The sequence below is a fragment of the Leguminivora glycinivorella genome, chromosome 8 (genome assembly GCF_023078275.1).
Source record: "Leguminivora glycinivorella isolate SPB_JAAS2020 chromosome 8, LegGlyc_1.1, whole genome shotgun sequence".
Lineage (NCBI taxonomy): Eukaryota > Metazoa > Arthropoda > Insecta > Lepidoptera > Tortricidae > Leguminivora > Leguminivora glycinivorella.
In genome coordinates this window covers 16,955,767-16,961,766 of record NC_062978.1, presented here as the reverse complement: position 1 = coordinate 16,961,766, position 6,000 = coordinate 16,955,767, and positions in this window count along the sequence as shown.

Genomic DNA, 6,000 nt, shown 5'->3' with positions numbered 1-6,000 from the left:
CTTCTTATTTTATCTTTCACAGCTTGCAACTTTTTTTGGAATAATTAGAATTTGCGTTAGCGCGGCGGGAGGGGCTTGCGCGGCGCCGCCCCCCGCGCCCAGTGGGCGGGCCGGTCCGAGCGCGGTCAACATTCGACCGGTAATCGATAATTTTCTCGAACTTATGGTATGTGAGACTTTTGAGCGATCATTTAGATTCGTGTAACGAATTATGTAGCTAATATGAGTTCCGAATTCGTGAGTCGATGGCGAGAGCGTGACGGAAAAAAAAACATTTTTTTGTTAAAGTAAGTGAGCGTTAGCTGTTTTTTTTTAAATACATAGAGCTTACCCAGGTCAACTATTCGTTTCGCTTTAAGCAATACGTCATTCACACTGAATGGCTACAAATGTAACAATGCTCCTTCATTTAATACGATTCATTCGTATGTAACTTGTAACAAAACAATAAATTGTCACACATTGTACTTTTGAAATAAATAAATCCTTAAGAAACGAAAACAAAATACCTTATAAAATCAAATTAAGGGACCCGAAGAAGTCAATCGTGAAGTGGGGCCGAATGAGAATAGGTCTTTGTTCTACAAGTGTCAGATCGTATGTCGCCGCTTGGGTGGTCCAAGATAGATAGCACAAATATTTTGAGCACATTATGATTTAAATGAGCACTGTGCGGGCCGGCGCGGCGCAGCATTGTGGTCTTGAACCACGACGAATGTCACTGTTCGAGTCGCTGTTTTGACTTGACCTGGCTGCGGGGGACCAGCCGGCCTAGCGAAGTAAAAATCGTTGACGCTACGTTGCGATCGTAACGCAGTCTGGCTCTGTCGCACCACTAACAAACGAGCGACACAGGGAGAGCTAGCTACGAAACGCTTACGAAGCGTAAGCTATTGTGACGTTAACTAGGTTCCTACACTGGCCTATGCATTTCCTCTTTGTTTGCGGGAAGACGGGTAGATCAAGTCAGAGTGGTGTAGGTGTATTTCGCGCGTCGTTTAGAATCCCGATTGCAGTGGCAATGGGCGAGGCGCTATTGTTTGTAGGGTGACACCTCACTCTTTTTGTTGACGGAGGCGCGCTGTGAAGCGGGTGTTAATGAGAACAGCATATACTAAATATGATTCTGTTTATTTACTTTTTTTTTACTACTAGTGTAAAAATGTTCAATAACGTTCACATCTTTCTTTCTCATATCCTCTTTTACATAATCCATTCATCGTCGTTCAGGATAAAAATATTCCTACTGTTAAAAGTCTTTACTTTGCTATTCGAAAACAGATAGCAAAATTGCATTTTATCCACAAGAGTGCAAAGTAATTTCGTACAAATTATAACTGGATATCTTGAGCTGGCTGGTAGAATTTACCTATAAATGATGATTTTGAATCACAAATATTGAATAAATTGATATAAGTATTTAATTTACTTTGTGTTTCATGTTAAGTGAATGATGTTATTATATGTACCTATTATGTATTATAATTTGAATATTAGTCATTTGAATATGATTTAATCAGATATAAAATTAAACATAAGATGTGTATGGTATTATACAAACACATAAATTACTATCTTTAATATGATTTTACTTTGTCAACATTGTCAGTAGACAACCTAATAGAGGTCTATATGTACCTATTATGTATTATAATTTGAATATTAGTCATTTGAATATGATTTAATCAGATATAAAATTAAACATAAGATGTGTATGGTATTATACAAACACATAAATTACTATCTTTAATATGATTTTACTTTGTCAACATTGTCAGTAGACAACCTAATAGAGGTCTCCTGAAATTTCTTAGTTAAAAAACAGTTTTTACCAAGCATCAGTAATACTAATAAGTAACTTATAATTTCAAAGAAAGAGAGAAAGCTAACCCTTTTGACGTAGGTACCTACCTAAAAAAAAACAATTCAGTGGATAAAACATGACTCTAACCAAGTCAGTATTCGTAACGTAACCTATTCGTAACGTAATTTCATATCCAGACAATAATTAGGAATACTAAGTTTCAATTAGGTAACTTACCCCAGTTTGAGTACCTAATAACTGACTAAGTACTTAATTTACTTAATTGTGTTGGTACTTAATAGCGCTATTACAAAAATGGCTGAGCGATTGAAGTTCTTGTTGAAAATGTGTGTTTTCCTACAAACAGGTAATCATATTATTATAGGTTTAACAGCACGGTTTGCTTACCTCGTTCTGAAAATAATAGAAAAAATGGAAATATTTTCCATTTGGAACAAGAATTAAATGAATATATGGGCTTATGGGCCGTTATGTTGTTTTTTTTTAAATCGGAATAATAAAGACAAAAATATCCTCGTTTAGAGGGTGCTACCACCTTTCGGTTTTCAACCCCCGACGCAAAAACGACGGGGTGTTATAAGTTTGACGTGTCTGTCTGTCTGTCTGTCTGTCCGTCTGTCCGTCTGTCCGTCTGTCCGTCTGTCCGTCTGTCCGTCTGTCTGTCTGTCCGTCTGTCTGTCTGTCTGTCTGTCTGTCTGTCTGTCTGTCTGTCTGTCTGTCTGTCTGTCTGTCTGTCTGTCTGTCTGTCTGTCTGTCTGTCTGTCGGTCTGTTTGTCTGTCTGTCTGTGTGTGTGTCTGTCTGTGGCATCGTAGCTCCCAAACGGATGAACCGATTTCGATTTAGTTTTTTTTGTTTGAAAGCTGAGTTAGTCGGGAGTGTCCTTAGCTATGTTTTATAAAAATCGGTCCACTATGTCGCGGTCGGGGGTTTTTTCAAAATTTTAATTATTTTTAGCACTGCTATGCATACATCGGGGTTTTGGGAGCGGGAATGAATTCGTGTATTTGTAACTCTGTTTATAGTCATTTGAATTACTGAAATATATATTTAACTATGTAACTGGCTCCAAATGTATCTAGAAATGTTAAAGTAATGTTTATCTTTTATCGTTTTTACCATTTTTGGGCTAGTGTAAATCATGCCCGCTCCCAAAACCCCGATGTATGCTGATATGGTACTAGAATGTTAATATTTAACAATTTTAATATTAACACTTTCGCTACCAAGAACCCGACTGTCGGGCACACCGCTCGTAGAAGCGTAGCCGATTACATGGGGAAACCCGTATGTAGCGAAAATGTCGTAGCGCCGCGTAGAGCCCGGTTTCGAAAGTGTTAAGTAAAGGATTTGGGTAACCTCGTCAAAACTGAGGTTCGAAATGTTTTCCCTGTGTCGAGAGATGACAATCAATGCAACGTGACTACAAATTTAATTTCCATAAAAATGTTTAATACCTATCCACTTTCTTGGTTCGTAATAACCCCTCAAGGCATGGCAGTCGGGATAATTAAGCGTATATCGCGCGATGCAACGCTATCATTGTCTATTTATATCTTTTTCCAGTCTTGAACCTCAATGCTAAGCCGTAAGGTCTATTTGTAAGAAAGTTGCTGCTAGTACGGTTAGTGCCTGCCTGGACTGCCACTTGATGTATCAATAACGATATGTAATTACGTCGGCATATGTAATTGCAATTAGTGGACACACATGACACGTGAGGACACACTACATGATATGAATAAATACCTAAGTGTCTTTCTTTGCGTCTTTGCCGATGAAGTTTTACGATTAACATGTCATCATCCTCCTTGCGTTATCCCGGCATTTGCTTCGACAACTAATCCCAAGATTTGGCGTTTAGTTTTACGAAAGCGACTGCCATCTGACCTTCCAACCAGAAGGGTAACTAGGCCTAATTGGAATTACTCGTAGTCCGGTTTCCTCACGATGTTTTCCTTCAACGAAAAACGACTGGCAAATATCAAATGACATTTCGCACATAAGTTCCGAATTAAACTCATTGATGCGATCCAATGCAATGTAACTGGTCCATTTTTTCCACGTTTTACAATGTTTGCATTATTAAATAGTGTCCACCGGTTATATATTACCTGATTTCAAAGAAACATACAGAATGCGTTGCTGATTTTCCGAGTATTTTCTGTTGTTAGACTTCCAAAATAATTTCATGATTGGGATACATCGTAAGCTTGCTTGCATTATCAACGCCTTTTAGTAGCTTTATAGATATACTGTATAGTACATTTACACGGCAAGATAGGTACATCGCACATGTCCTTCGGCAGGCGGTGTCAGATAAAAGTCGGCGAGTGTCGGTATAAATAAATATATTCATTAGGCGACACCCACGCCGGGCCGCGGCACTAAATCGTGCGTGTATCGCCCCTGTCCGAGCGACAAGGCAATGCGGCCACTTTCAAGAGGCTGAGAAAAAAAAACATGGACCTTATCCTATAGTAATATGAATGGGGAGGGTTTTGCTACGCACTCTTGCCACTCTTGAAAGAGAGATTTAAAAAAAATACATCGTTACACACATGATATATGTTTATTTTATTATTTTGATAAATGATGTCTTAGAACTACAGCTAGAAAAATAATAGGGTCCGCTAAATATAAAAACGCTAAATATAAGAATGGAAAAAAAACTACATGGACCTCATCCTTTATTTAAATAAATTGAAAGAACTTTCTAAATACACACTCAAACAAATTATCAATGTACTCTTGTGAAGTAGGTACTTAAGTACTTAATGGGTTCTTAATTATTTGGGTAAGTATACATGTCTAGAAATTGCTACCTAAAAATTCGATGATGATGCGAAGAAGCTGAAAAAAACACGTATCATTTATTAATACAGTATATTGCATTCGGAGTTTTGCTACGCACTCTTGAAAACACAAGAAATCGATGTAGAGTATAAATAATTCGTATTGAAATATTTTTAGTAGTTACGCCTAAGAACTTTAAATCCATACAACTTCCATACTAATATTATAAATGGGAAAGTGTGTGTGTCTGTTTGTTTGTCCGTCTTTCACGGCAAAACGAGTTCTGTGGGAGTGACGAACTGCCGCGATTTTTTAAGTTGAGATAGTTGAAGTGATGGAGAGTGACATAGGCTACTTTTTGTCTGTTTCTAACGTGAGCGAAGCCGCGGGCAAAAGCTAGTAGAAAATAAAATAGAAAGCATTTTCAAATAAAAATTCGCAACGATCGATATTTTCTAAAAATGTCATAATTTTCTCGGAAGTATTTAAAATAGCCAGAAATAGCACACCAACGGGAGCTGTGGAAAAATCACGGGGAGAGGACTTTGCCCAGCAGTGCGACACATAAACGGGCTATTTAAAAAAAAATGTACATGGAATTGAAGTAAATCAATTAGTTACAACTCAGAAGAGTCTTTAAAACATCTTTGGTTATAAACCAAATAAAAATATGTAATAATGAAATGATAATACATGTTTATTAAGTTATTGGATAAATTTTATATTACTTTATGTAGAATAGGATAATAATTAATAATGAATTAGACAGGCCAAGGAAATTCTTATCTAAAAAAGGCAGCGTCTATTAAGAAGTTTTTACTGTTTGTTAACTTTTTAAATGTTGTCTGATTTTTGGCTACAGAAATGTTTCAAATTCTAAATTATGTATATATATACCTAGTTGGGATCGACTTACCTATCTGTCTTCTAGTTTATAAATGGTTTCAGACCAACATGTCATAAAGGGTATATTTGTGCTACTGATAGGTATCCATCCATGCATTTTTTTTTTCAAAACTGTTTAGGTTTAAAAATTATAAATTACTAGTTTTTACCCGCGGCTTCGCTCGCGTTAGAAAGAGACAAAAAGTAGCCTATGTCACTCTCCATCCCTTCAACTATCTCCACTTAAAAAATCACAATTCGTCGCTCCGTTTTGCCGTGAAGGACGGACAAACAAACAGACACACACACTTTCCCATTTATAATATTAGTATGGATTCAACACATTTTAAATATAAAATAACGTAAAAGTTAGCCTTAATTAAATATGAAATAATATAAATTACAAATACTAATTACTATGTGTTCTGTAGTAAGTATGTAATTTAACTACGCGACTTATATAAAGTTCAATGCAATGCGAATATGTAAGATGATG